Here is a 14,636-nt window from a genome sequence, read left to right on the forward strand (position 1 = left end):
CATATTGTTCTCCACATGCTATTACCTTCAATTTATAGCCCATGTCATATGAAACCTCTTTTTTCCATTAGGAAACTAGTAAAGAAAATACTCTTATGTTACTGACAACACAAATCACTGTCTAGCTTATGATGTGTCACTGCAGTCTACAGTGCCAGTGAACTTCATCTGAAAGTGTTCTGGGTTTGTGATGGCAGGGCAGGAGGGGGAAAGTGGATTCAACTGGCAGCAACAGTGCACTGATGTGACAAACATGAGTTGCGGAGCTTCACAAGCTTGCTAACAAAGTTGCCAGATGAATCCAATGTTGCCAGATGAATCCAATGTTGCCAGATGAATCCAATGTTGCCAGATAGAGATAGGTTTCCCACAGCGTTGAATATATGGCCTGTTTTAAGCCTGGCAGGAATTTTAAATCAAACACAGGACATTTTTAGTATAAGACACACCTGAATGTTGTAGGAAATTTTTTGAAGAAAAAGTGTGCCGTACCCTATAAAATATGGTATACTTTTGTTCTCTCTAAAATATAAGGTCAAATTGATGATGTATCTTGTGAGTGACACTCGATGGGTCTCGGTGACCCGCCCTTCTCTCCCAACCTTCCTGTATCTATTACTAATTCTTTCCAGATGAAGGAACTAAATTCCAAAAGCTTGCGAAGTTCCTTGTAGTTTTGTGTGCATTTATTGTCAGTACTATTGATTTAACCTCCTGAAGTTAAGTGAAGGGCAGCCATTTTGTGTGACAAATTTGTAGTTTTGAGCCATTCCAGAACATAAGCTTGAGAGTAAAATAAAATTTTCTGAAACTTATCTTTCTTCTTGCATCAGATCCTATCCGTGGTATCTATTTTCTTGTCTGTGGAGGAAAAATACAAATAATTTCCAGCAGCTATTTTTTGAAAGTTACAAGTAGAGGTTACAATCATATGAAGAATCTTTGTCTTCACATTACATACCTAATGAACTGATCAGTATGACACTTCCTGTGTGCTGATTTGAACTGTGTAGACCATGTTACAAAATACATTAGTTTGGCTATAGTGTTAGAGTCATTTTAAGTTAAAATTCATCATATTTGCTGCCAGATATGGGACTAAAAATACTGATTAAGTTGTGATATCCAAAGAAGAATTTAACGTCAAGGATTCTTACTACACAGAAGATAGGTCAAGAAGAAAGTTTATATTCTTTGTTAGTTAAGTTTAACCTAAACAACTTTTTTTTTAAATGGTGCTGTAAAGGAAAGATTTTATGGGGGAATTACTTTGTGGATGAAACAATATTTACAGATGTGTTACTTTGTAAGTTATTCAGCAAATGAAACTTTTAAAGGCTGGAGCATTGTCATACATTATTAATACTAGCTTTGTGTTAAAGATAGTGGATAGTAAATTTAAGAGACAGTGAGAGAAGACAAGAACATGTCACAAGAGTTCAGAAGAAAGGAAAGTGAGCAACTTAGCAAATGTCTAGATTTTAAGTAAAGGAAAAGAGGAAGACACAGTTGTGAAGAGTATGTACAAAAAAGTAAATGCAAAACCACTCTTGTCACTGGAGTGTAATCTTCAGAACCCCACTTAGGTTCATACTAATCCCCATAAACTTCAGGAAAAGCCTAAAATTGCTTATAAGCTCCATGAGCTGAAAATACCATGTAGTGTTTTTGCAGAACTCTCTGCATCTTAGTCTTGGGATCTTTCAATAACATAGTATCCAATCTGTCAGGTCCTTGACAAATTGTCATCTCTGTTGTAAAGAAATTCAACTGTTAGCTTCTCTTCTTTTTAAAGCTTGTTATTCAGTTTGTGTTGTTAATGTTTGCCTAAAGTATATAGGAGTTATTGCACTGGAACAATTAATTTGTTTGTTACTGCGTATTTCCAAGTTTGGCTGTCTGGATGTAGCTATTCATGGTGTGGGTTCCTGTAGTCATGTCCTAGTTCATGAACCATGGGCAACGTATGAGTGGCCTAGTAAGTGGTCCCGACAGTCGGGATACCAGTTACTTTGGAATAAGGCTGGGCATCTCGGACATATTCTGAGTTGTGGTCACCTTTGTGCTCATACGACAAAGACTACCAAATCCACCGGTTAGTCCCTCAGCCGTTAGGGGTAAAACCCAATGGGACTCGGGGCAAGTAAGGCTAGCAACCTGTTTCCCTGGTACTTTAAATATGATGCTGGCAACAATCAGAGCAAAATGCCTCGGACCTTTGGAGGTGATGGAGTCCCACCTCTAACTGACAAACCAGGGACTCCTAAGATACGACTTGGCAAACAAAAGGTAATGAGATGGGGAGCTATTAATATCAATGGGGGCCACTCTGGGAAGAAGGTAGAGCTGGCAGAGGCTGCAAGTAAGATGGGGCTGGACGTTTTAGCTGTTAGTGACATTCGGGTAAGGGGTGAGAAAGAAGAGGAAGTGGGAGAATACAAGGTCTACTTGTCAGGAGTCAAAGCAGGAATAGCACAATGGGGTGTAGGGCTTTACATCAGGAAAGAAATGGAACCCAGCGTAGTTGCAATAAGGTACGTAAACGAACGACTGATGTGGATAGATTTGACAGTGTCTAGCAAGAAAATTAGGATTGTGTCAGTATATTCGCATTGTGAAGGGACTGATCAAGATAAGATGGACAGTTTTTATGAGGCACTCAGTGATGTAGTTGTTAGAGTAAAGGGCAAGGACAGTGTTCTGCTCATGGGTGATTTTAACGCCAGGATTCGAAATCGAACAGAAGGGTATGAAAAGGTTATGGGTAAATTTGGAGAGGATATGGAGGCCAACAGGAACGAGAAGCAACTCTTGGATTTCTGTGCCAGTATGGGCTTAGTAATCACAAACTCCTTTTTTAAACATAAGAACATTCACCGGTATACGTGGGAAAGCAGGGGAACCAGATCTGTCATTGACTATATAATAACAGATCAGGAATTCAGGAAGGCTGAGGGGGGGACACGTGTATTCAGGGGATTCTTTGATGACACTGATCATTATTTAATCTGCACTGAAATTGGGATTGCGAGGCCGAAAGTGCAGGAGGTCAGGTCCATATGTAGGAGGATAAGAGTGGAGAAACTTCAGGATAAGGAAATCAGGCAAAAGTACATAACAGCGATCTCAGAAAGGTACCAGTTAGCTGAATGTAGTCAATTACAGTCATTGGAAAAGGAATGGACAAGGTACAGGGACACAGTACTAGAAGTGGCTAAAGAATGTCTTGGAACAGTAGTGTGTAAAAGTAGGAGGAAGCAAACAGCTTGGTGGAATGACACAGTCAAGGCAGCCTGTAAAAGGAAAAAGAAGGCGTATAAAAAATGGCTACATACTAGAACTCAGGTAGACAGAGAAAGTTACGTTGTAGAAAGAAATAAAGCCAAACAGATAATTGCAGCATCCAAGAAGAAATCTTGGGAAGACTTTGGAAACAGGTTGGAGACATTGGGTCAAGCTGCTGGAAAACCATTCTGGAGTGTAATTAGCAGTCTTCGAAAGGGAGGTAAGAAGGAAATGACAAGTATTTTGGACAGGTCGGGAAAACTGCTGGTGAATCCTGTGGATGCCTTGGGCAGATGGAGGGAATATTTTGAAGAGTTGCTCAATGTAGGTGAAAATACGATCAGTAATGTTTCAGATTTCGAAGTAGAATGGGATAGGAATGATGATGGAAATAGGATCACGTTTGAGGAAGTGGAGAAAATGGTCAATAGATTGCAGTGCAATAAAGCAGCTGGGGTGGATGAAATTAAGTCGGAACTCATCAAATACAGTGGAATGTCAGGTCTTAAATGGCTACACAGGATAATTAAAATGGCCTGGGAGTCGGGACAGGTTCCATCAGACTGGACAAAAGCAGTAATCACACCAATCTTTAAACATGGAAACAGAAAAGATTGTAACAACTACAGAGGTATCTCTTTAATCAGCGTTGTGGGTAAAATCTTCTCAGGTATTGTTAAAAGGAAAGTACGAGTATTAGTTGAGGACCAATTGGATGAAAATCAGTGTGGGTTTAGGCCTCTTAGAGGTTGTCAGGACCAGATCTTTAGCTTACGGCAAATAATGGAGAAGTGTTATGAGTGGAACAGGGAATTGTATCTATGCTTTATAGATCTAGAAAAGGCATATGACTGGGTTCCTAGGAGGAAGTTATTGTCTGTTCTACGAGATTATGGAATAGGAGGCAAACTTTTGCAAGCAATTAAAGGTCTTTACATGGATAGTCAGGCAGCAGTTAGAGTTGACGGTAAACTGAGCTCATGGTTCAGAGTAGTTTCAGGGGTAAGACAAGGCTGCAACCTGTCTCCACTGTTGTTCATATTATTTATGGATCATATGTTGAAAACAATAGACTGGCTGGGTGAGATTAAGATAAGTGAACACAAAATAAGCAGTCTTGCATATGCAGATGACTTAGTTGTGATGGCAGATTCTATTGAAAGTTTGCAAAGTAATATTTCAGAGCTAGATCAGAAATGTAAGGACCATGGTATGAAGATTAGCATCTCCAAAACAAAAGTAATGTCAGTGGGAAAGAGATATAAACGGATTGAGTGCCAAATAGGAGGAACAAAGTTAGAACAGGTGGACGGTTTCAAGTACCTAGGATGCATATTCTCACAGGATGGCAACATAGTGAAAGAACTGGAAGCGAGGTGTAGCAAAGCTAATGCAGTGAGCACTCAGCTACGATCTACTCTCTTCTGCAAGAAGGAAGTCAGCACCAAGACTAAGTTATCTGTGCACCGTTCAATCTTTCGACCAACTTTGTTGTATGGGAGCGAAAGCTGGGTGGATTCAGGTTACCTTATCAACAAGGTTGAGGTTACGGATATGAAAGTAGCTAGGATGATTGCAGGTACTAATAGATGGGAACAATGGCAGGAGGGTGTCCGCAATGAGGAAATAAAAGAAAAACTGGGAATGAACTCTATAGATGTAGCAGTCAGGGCGAACAGGCTTAGATGGTGGGGTCATGTTGCACGCATGGGAGAAGCAAGGTTACCCAAGAGACTCATGGGTTCAGCAGTAGAGGTTAGGAGGAGTCGGGGCAGACCAAGGAGAAGGTACCTGGATTCGGTTAAGAATGATTTCGAAGTAATAGGTTTAACATCAGAAGAGGCACCAATGTCAGCACTGAATAGGGGATCATGGAGGAATTTTATAAGGGGGGCTATGCTCCAGACTGAACGCTGAAAGGCAAAATCAGTCTTAAATGATAATGATGATGAATGACAAAATGGGGCAAATAAATACTTTCATTCATTACACATTTTGTTGGTTTTAATACACCTCAATGTTGGTATGAAGGTATCATGCCAACCCTGATTATATGGTGAATGCACTGAAAAAGACGCTGAAATGAGCATTTTTTTCACAAGGTAAGGAGTTACTGGAACGTGTAGTCTACTGTTAATTCGTGTGCACTATAAACTCATGTCTAAAGTATAAAAACTAACTCCTGGACTTCACTCCACATTAAATAATGAAGTTGACTGACAATATAGTAAAATGGAAAAAAATGGATTGACGTTGACAGGCAAGGAGTTGATGGTACCATTCCTAATGTAGTGTCAGAAATTTAAAAGCAAATTGTGAATTTTTAATGAAGCAGTGAAATATTAAATATAAAATCTGCTGAATTGGGGATATGTGCAAAATGGATCTCTCAAATCTGGAGATCTACAGACAGACTTTGTAGAAACTGTTTCTCTGAATAATGATCAATTACTTTTGAACATAAACTGTATAATGTATACTTGTTTTTGAATAGGGAAGTACAGCCATCTCAACAACCCTGAAGCTTGAAAAAATGAAACATCTTCTCATAACTGTGGATGCAACCCATCAAAGATGTGCTGGGTATTCAGAGGGGATCAAATGCTGCGGATGAAGACAATTGCAACAGATGCTGGCAAGGATGTGCATGCTGGTCTGATAAATCCTAAATTGTTTGTCACTGCAGAAATTTTAAATGAGAGAGGTATAAAACAATTTCTATGGCATCTCTGAAAATGCAGAACCTATAGTAATCTTTTTGAAACCCATTCCAAAAGCTACAATTTTTTTCACACAATAGAATAGTGACAGCACTTTTTGTTAGAACTGAATAAATTTGAACATTAATAAATTAACCAATGATTATTTAAAAAGCAACAGATATTACTTATGTCTTAAGAATTGGGACCTACAACTGTGTTGCAAGATGAATCGTTTTCTAATAAGAAAATGTAATATAATGAAAAATTGAAAGACTTATGTATTTAAATCGTATGATTTATGTATAGTTTTAGTTTTTTTTTTTTTTTAATACCAAAAAATTGCATGAAGAATGACGATTTTTGTGCGAGCCGTGTACAGAAACCATGGTGTCCCAAATGCCATTAGTTTTTGACCTTTATCTTCAAGATTTCAAGTTTTAGATACAATTATTGCGTGCCTAATGTAACACATTACTTACGTATTTGTATTTTAAAGGACAGGTGTAATTCAAATAATTTCTGATTTAAACATAATTTTGAAAAATTCTTTCACAAGCTATCTTTAATTACACACAGCCAACTGTGTGAACACATTATCAATCATTAGAAAAGGAAAGTTACTATAACAATAAATGAAACTCACATGTTATTGCCCAAGAGGAAAATTGGAATCACTCTTTCTCAGCTAAATTGTACTTTTGATTCAACTGACGTTTAATGAGTAAGTACACTATTGTATTCCATTAAGAAATAATTTTATCTCTATCCACTGCAACTCCCAGGCCTACTGATCACACAACAAATTCAAATTATTTCCAACATCAATTGGTGGATATTTAGTGCTTCAGTCATTTCCACAATGAAGTAAACAAATTTACTAATTAATTTACAGGTTCTGTCAGTTATTCATTGCATTTTCTTCAAACAAAATTACTTTCAGAAGTTAGGCTCATTTTTTTGATAATATTTCAATGTGACCTTTAGGTTGTTCATTAAAATTATTTAGACTGATACCTCAGAACAAGGGTAACTAGGTTGATGTCGGATAACTGTCCCAACACAATTGACCCAAACACTACTACCCAAATGTTCTGAGAAACAATGGTGCACAGACTAAATGAACCTCTCAACAGAGCCACGTCATTTCATGACAATTAACTAAGAATCTTCTGCCATTTACTCAGCCATAAACTCACTTGGGGATCATAATTATTTTGAGAAAATATTAAATTCTTTATAAACTTGACAACTGAAGACAATATGATTCATCGTTGAACACTTAGCACATGTGCACTGAGTTCATTGTTTTGTAAAAAATATGTACAAAACCAATCCATGTTTGCAACATCTGTTCTCAGACACTGGTCTTAACAGACCAAGTATTATTTTGAACATTATACATACTGGTTGGACAGAGATGAAAAGAAACATGGTTTACCAGTAAAATGAAGAAAGGTTAGGCATATGTACCCATTTGCAGCAAGCATTTGTTTGGTATATGGATCCTGGCATTTTCCCGTAAGTTTAATAGATAACAGGTACAAATAAGAGAGACGTAAATAATCAATGAAATGTTCTCCTTCACTATTTAGAGCAGTCTCCCAATGCTGGGATGATGTTTCACCTTAAAACCAGGTGACTTAGCAGTTCCAGAATGAAAAAACTCATTAAGCAAGGTTCAGAGCGCATTTTCATCTGGAAAGGAAGTTCCTTGAAGCTTGTTCAATAGAGAGCAGAAAGGAGAAAATCTGAGGGTGCTACACTGGGTGAATAAGGTGTGTGTGCAATGACTTCAAAACCCAACTCCTGTGAACTGTTTTTTGTCAGTCTAGCAGATTGCAGGTGGGTGTTATCCTGGAGTAGTGTCTTCCTGGTCGTTGTTCATGTACTGTATCTGCAACACATCTCAGTTCTTGACAGTAAATGTCAGCAGTAACAAGTGGTTACATCTAAAGGACGCAATTCATAGTAAACCACACAGGATGTTCAGCATTATCTTCTGTGGATGCCTTTTGTTGCTGTTTTGTTTGGGCTCAACCATTCTCTTCTTTTCCTTATTTTAGCACAAATCCACCATTTCTTATCTGCATAATGATACAGGCATGGATGATTGGTGTTCTGTAAAAGCAACTAATGACAGGCAAGCACGGATGTGCATATGGCCACCCATTTTTGTGATTTTGTTTCTCTGCATGTCATATCTGTAGACTATTTTTGAGCCTTCCCCATTGCGCACAAATGTCAGAAGGTCATGAAATGAACGCAGTTCATTGAATTTGCCAGTTCTCAAGTACAATGACATGGATCATTGTGAATCAATGCATTTAAATGATCTTCATCAAACCCCAAAGGTAAGTCACTAATGGCAAAACAATTCGCTTTAGAATGACAAAACCATTTTCTTGAGAAGCTCTGTCCAATGGCATTAAACACAAACAGAGTGCCAATGTTTCTGGCTGCCTCCGATGCTGTTACCCCTCTATAGAACCAAAACACATGAATATGTCAGCAGTGCTATTTGGCACTCCACTTTCTAGTGACCACCATTCCTCTCAGTATCTCCAAATGACAAAATGACAAGTAGACTCAAATATATGCGAACTCAATGAGCTACAGCGAACTACAAATAAAAAATGACAATTGAGAAAAAAAATCATGCCATGAAAACAATAATTTCTTAACAGTAGTTGAAAAAATTGTAGGGGGGAAGTCACCATCGAAATTAGATCCATCAGACTCAGTAAGGAAGTGTATACTTGACCAGACATCAGTTTCTTCAGATGAATGGTCAAATCAATCACAAAAATCATCTGGTGACAGCAGCAGAAACTCTTCTCATTATGATTGCAACAATCTAATTACTAGAATATTGCGCTGACTTTACAGCATGACTGAAATATGCATTAGAAGTGGAGAAACCTTATTGGCATCACATTACGACCTTGATCTCCCTTTACTTGGGGAAATACAGTGTTCTTGTGTGAAGAGAATTACATCTTAGCTTAGCAATAAAAAAACTGGGTCATAGTAATAAATTATACCTTGGAAGGAAATCTGAATACAAAATGGGGAAACAACACATATGATGTCCCACAGGGCTCAGCATGTTTTATTTATCCTGACCTACATAGATGTGCTAAAACCATTGGAGGTGCCTTCAAAATCTGCAATGCTTGCCAATGACACAAGTACACTGATAACTGGCAAACACATTTATACTAGAAACAGCCAGGAGAATAATGGAACATGCTTGAAACTGGTTTACAGGCAAAAGAACAAAAATTCAACCTTTATACTTACAAAAACACACATCACACAATTCCAAACAAATCCAAATGACTTACAGATACAAGGAGATATCAATGACACACTGGATGAGGTTCCACGAGTGAAGTTCTTGGGCATCCGGATCAATAAAAAATGAAGGAGGCACCTGCATGAGAATGAATTAACCAAAAAGCTCATATCTCTCTGCCTTGCAATTAATGAATCTGCCTCCAGAGTATCAATTTGCAGAAATACTTCCTAACATGCTTTCACTCAGTACTATCCTATAGGATAATCTTACAGGGCATGGCAGCTATGAATGAATTAATATTTATCCTATACAAGCTTATAGTGGGAATGTGATGTGATGTTAGCAACTGAACACCTTGCATAAACCTCTTCATTGACCTACGGAATCTTTAACCTACATGTCACTACGGAACTCACTATTGGTTTTTACATTAATTAACACAAATTTTTTTTTTCTAGTTGGCTGTCCCAGAAGATAATTCCAAAAACAAGTGAAAGATCCGAAAGAAGGCATCATAATTGCCTCTAGGTGAGTAATGCTAAGGGGATCAACTTGACAAGTTTACCAATTTGTTGACTCCATTTCAATTGAAATCAAAGCAGGCACCAACAAATTGTATGCAGTATGTTTCATTTAGTGCGTGACCAGTAATGTCTATAACTTTCAGCAGCAGGTCATTTCTGATTGCTTTACATCTTAAAAAATGAGTCCTCGAGGGATAAGAATTGAACTGGTAGCTGCAACATTAATAAGGGTAATGTGCCCTGCAATATGGGGCAAGAAGTTTGTTGGTAGTGATCATGATTTATTATTCAGCTTATGAAATGTGACGAACAGTTTCCCTGAAGCGCAGGGAATTCTGTAACAAACTGAAGAGAGTTGACAATATTAGCAATCACATAGGTGTATGGAAAACAAAAGAGATGGAAAATGATCATAAAAATAATATTTCATCTGGATGGTGTACCAGTGCATTGGAACCTGCACAAAAGAGCACTTCTGAACAGTAAGCTGCCTGACAGATTGATCAGCTGTAAGAGGCTGCAGATCTGACCTTGAAATTTGCTTCATCACACAGTACAATATCTTTTTTATTGGTGGGAGTTTGTGAAAGGCTCCACCTATGTGCATCCTCTTCCAATACCTGTGGATAGACTATGATACCACATGGGAACAGCAGTGAGTTTCCTAAACTGACATGCATGCAAATGTATGGATCGAGTCTATTGCCTGGATGCTTTAATGTTGTGAAAAGAATTTTGATACTTGTGATCAGTAAATGACGAATCTGATCCTAAACATAGCTGTGAAAAGCACATTAATATTGTATGTGCACACCTATAAATCATACACAAAGGTTAAATCATATGGTTCCTTTGTAAATAAAGGCTTTGCAGGCATGTATAGAAGTGAAAATCTGACCCCAATTCTGTATCTTCATTTAGGTCAAAGTTATAGCCTTGCAAAATCTGATGATTTTAAACATCCTGAGCAGTTGTTTACACATGTACAGGGTTATTACAAATGATTGAAGCGATTTCACAGCTCTACAATAACTTTATTATTTGAGATATTTTCACAATGCTTTGCACACACATACAAAAACTCAAAAAGTTTTTTTAGGCATTCACAAATGTTCGATGTGTGCCCCTTTAGTGATTCGGCAGACATCAAGCCGATAATCAAGTTTCTCCCACACTCGGCGCAGCATGTCCCCATCAATGAGTTCAAAAGCATCGTTGATGCGAGCTCGCAGTTCTGGCACGTTTCTTGGTAGAGGAGGTTTAAACACTGAATCGTACTGAACGCATCCTCTTCCATGAGCTGGTGCAACCGCACCGAAAATTCAAAGCATTTGACTTTGTCATTGGGTGTCAGGGCTTGTAGCAATTGTAAATGGTAAGGCTTCTGCTTAAGCCTTTTCCGTAAGATTTTCCAAACCGTCGGCTGTGGTACGTTTAGCTCCCTGCTTGCTTTATTCGTCGACTTCCGCGGGCTACGCGTGAAACTTGCCTGCACGCGTTCAACCGTTTCTTCGCCGACCTGTTGATTTCCCCTTACAGAGGCACCCAGAAGCTTTAAACTGTGCATACCATCGCCGAATAGAGTTAGTAGTTGGTGGATCTTTGTTGAACTTCATCCTGAAGTGTCGTTGCACTGTTATGACTGACTGATGTGAGTGCATTTCAAGCACGACATACACTTTCTCGGCTCCTGTCGCCATGTTGTCTCACTGTGCTCTCGAGCACTCTGGCGGCAGAAACCTGAAGTTCGGCTTCAGCCGAACAAAACTTTATGAGTTTTTCTACGTATCTGTAGTGTGTCATGACCATATGTCAATGAATGGAGCTACAGTGGATTTATGAAATCGCTTCAATCATTTGTAATAGCCCTGTATATTTTCTTTCAGTAAAATACGATAACTTTAATTTGTCTTGATGGGTTGCATCTATTATTGAGCGTTTCAGAATTTTTTTCATAAAATTAAAATTGCTTTCAATCTTGTAACCTTTGCTCAGGCTAGAGATGGGGTGTGAACATTATTCATTTGTTCATTCTATGATTTACACATTGAATTCCATAAATGAAGATGTGGATGGAATTGGAATGAGCCAGGCTACAAACCTGAGGGCAGAAGCTCCCACAGGAATTTACCTCTGAAGTATACTGACAACCAGTTGCTTGTGACTAGTGCTAATCTACTCACACTGCTAATTATGGGAGCTGCTTATATATTAATTTGTATGTATGTATATGTACATTTACTACTATGAAATGTATCACTGTTGCTCCTACTACATTAGTCAGCTACGTATTTTACCTAGTATTTCCACATACAACAATACTCTGCTATCTACCTAATGGCACGTGGGGAAGGGTACCCCATAACCCTGCTGGTTATTTCCTTTCCCATTTCACTTGCAAATATGAGGGAAAAAAGGCTGTATATGTGCCTTCGTATCAACCCCCCCATGAACCATGGACCTTGCCATTGGTGGGGAGGCTTGCGTGCCTCAGCAATACAGATAGCCGTACCGTAGGTACAACCACAACGGCGGGGTATCTGTTGAGAGGCCAGACAAACGTGTGGTTCCTGAAGAGAGGCAGCAGCCTTTTCAGTAGTTGCAAGGGCAACAGTCTGGATGATTGACTGATCTGGCCTTGTAACAATAACCAAAACGGCCTTGCCGTGCTGGTACTGCGAACGGCTGAAAGCAAGGGAAAACTACGGCCGTAATTTTTCCCGAGGGCATGCAGCTTTACTGTATGATTAAATGATGATGGCGTTCTCTTGGGTAAAATATTCCAGAGGTAAAAAAATAGTCCCCCATTCGGATCTCCGGGCGGGGACTACTCAAGAGGATGTCATTATCAGGAGAAAGAAAACTGGCGTTCTACGGATTGGAGCGTGGAATGTCAGATCCCTTAATCGAGCAGGTAGGTTAGAAAATTTAAAAAGGGAAATGGATAGGTTAAAGTTAGATATAGTGGGAATTAGTGAAGTTCAGTGGCAGGAGGAACAAGACTTTTAGTCAGGTGAATACAGGTATTTTATTCAATCTGTATATTGAGCAAGCAGTAAAGGAAACAAAAGAAAAATTCGGAGTAGGTATTAAAATCCATGGAGAAGAAATAAAAACTTTGACAGAATTACAATGTCATCGGTGAACCTCAGAGACAGCAAAGGACTTGGAAGAGCAGTTGAATGGAATGGATGGTGGCTTGAAGGGAGGATATAAGATGAACATCAACAAAAGCAAAACGAGGATAATGGAATGTAGTCGAATTAAGTCGGGTGATGTTGAGGGTATTAGATTAGGAAATGAGACACTTAAATTAGTAAAGGAGTTTTGCTATTTGGGGAGCAAAATAACTGATGATGGTCGAAGTAGAGAGGATATAAAATGTAGACTGGCAATGGCAAGGAAAGCATTTCTGAAGAAGAGAAATTTGTTAACATCGAGTATAGATTTAAGTGTCAGGAAGCCGTTTCTGAAAGTATTTGTATGGAGTGTAGCCGTGTATGGAAGAGAAACATGGACGGTAAATAGTTTGGGCAAGAAGAGAATACAAGCTTTCGATATGTGGTGCTACAGAAGAATGCTGAAGATTAGATGGGTAGACCACATAACTAATGAGGAGGTATTGAATAGGATTGGGGAGAAGAGAAGTTTGTGGCACAACTTGACCAGAAGAAGGGATCGGTTGGTAGGACATGTTCTGAGGCATCAAGGGATCACCAATTTAGTATTAGAGGGCAGCATGGAGGGTAAAAATCGTACGGGGAGACCAAGAGATGAATACACTAAGCAGATTCAGAAGGATGTAGGTTGCAGTAGGTACTGGGAGACGAAGAAGCTTGCACAGGATAGAGTAGCATGGAGAGCTGCATGAAACCAGTCTCAGGACTGAAGACCAGAACAACAACAACAACAACAACAACAACAACACCAACAACAACAACAACATCAACCCTGATTTTTCAGATTTTATGTTCATAGTCCTTATGTGCAATGTATGTTGGAAACAACAAAATCATTGAACAGTCAGCATCAAATGCTTGTTCACTAAATTTTCTCACCAGCGTTCCTTGAAAGAACATGACCTTCCCTGTGGGGATTCCCAGATGAGTTCCTTAAACATCTCTGTAACACTTGTGTGTTGATTGAATGTACCAGTAACAGATGTAACAGCCTGCCACTGAATTGCTTCTCCAATAAGCTATTAATACAACTTAACACAGAAATTAATTAGCTGTCTACTTATTGCCGTAGTTGAAACCTATTCAACATAAAAACTTAATTCATGTGGAACTTGCCTCCCTGAGTCAAAATATCCTGATGAGCACAAGAGTGGCTAATAAGGCAGTGCCGAACTTTGTTTTAGATACATGATATCTACTGAAAACTAAATGTTCCTGTTCATCCACTCTACATCAAATCTAAACAGCAAAACACACCCTAATACCCTACATACAGGATATGAAGGGACCCAACTCACTAAATGAAAGAATGAAAAATATGCCTATGCTTAATTACACATTCATTCCATAGGCATTCATCCAAATGACTCTGCAGAACATTGTGCACTGTCATTTCACCCCATAGCTCACTATTTCATTGCAGTTTCATTCAATTGTATAATACCTCATTCTGAAATTAGCTGTTTTCTATTGGAACTGGCTGAAGATTTACCTCTCCCAGTTATCTGAACATACAACAGTCTGGTACTCAACGTATTCTCCAATTAGTTACTGCATAGTCCTTCCGTGTTCTTTCCCAGGACACCTGCTTCCAACCCAGATTTGTGCCATCCACTTTCCCTTACAATACTTGATGGTTCAAAAAGAT

The sequence above is a fragment of the Schistocerca nitens genome, chromosome 8 (genome assembly GCF_023898315.1).
Source record: "Schistocerca nitens isolate TAMUIC-IGC-003100 chromosome 8, iqSchNite1.1, whole genome shotgun sequence".
NCBI classification, from domain to species: Eukaryota; Metazoa; Arthropoda; class Insecta; order Orthoptera; family Acrididae; genus Schistocerca; species Schistocerca nitens.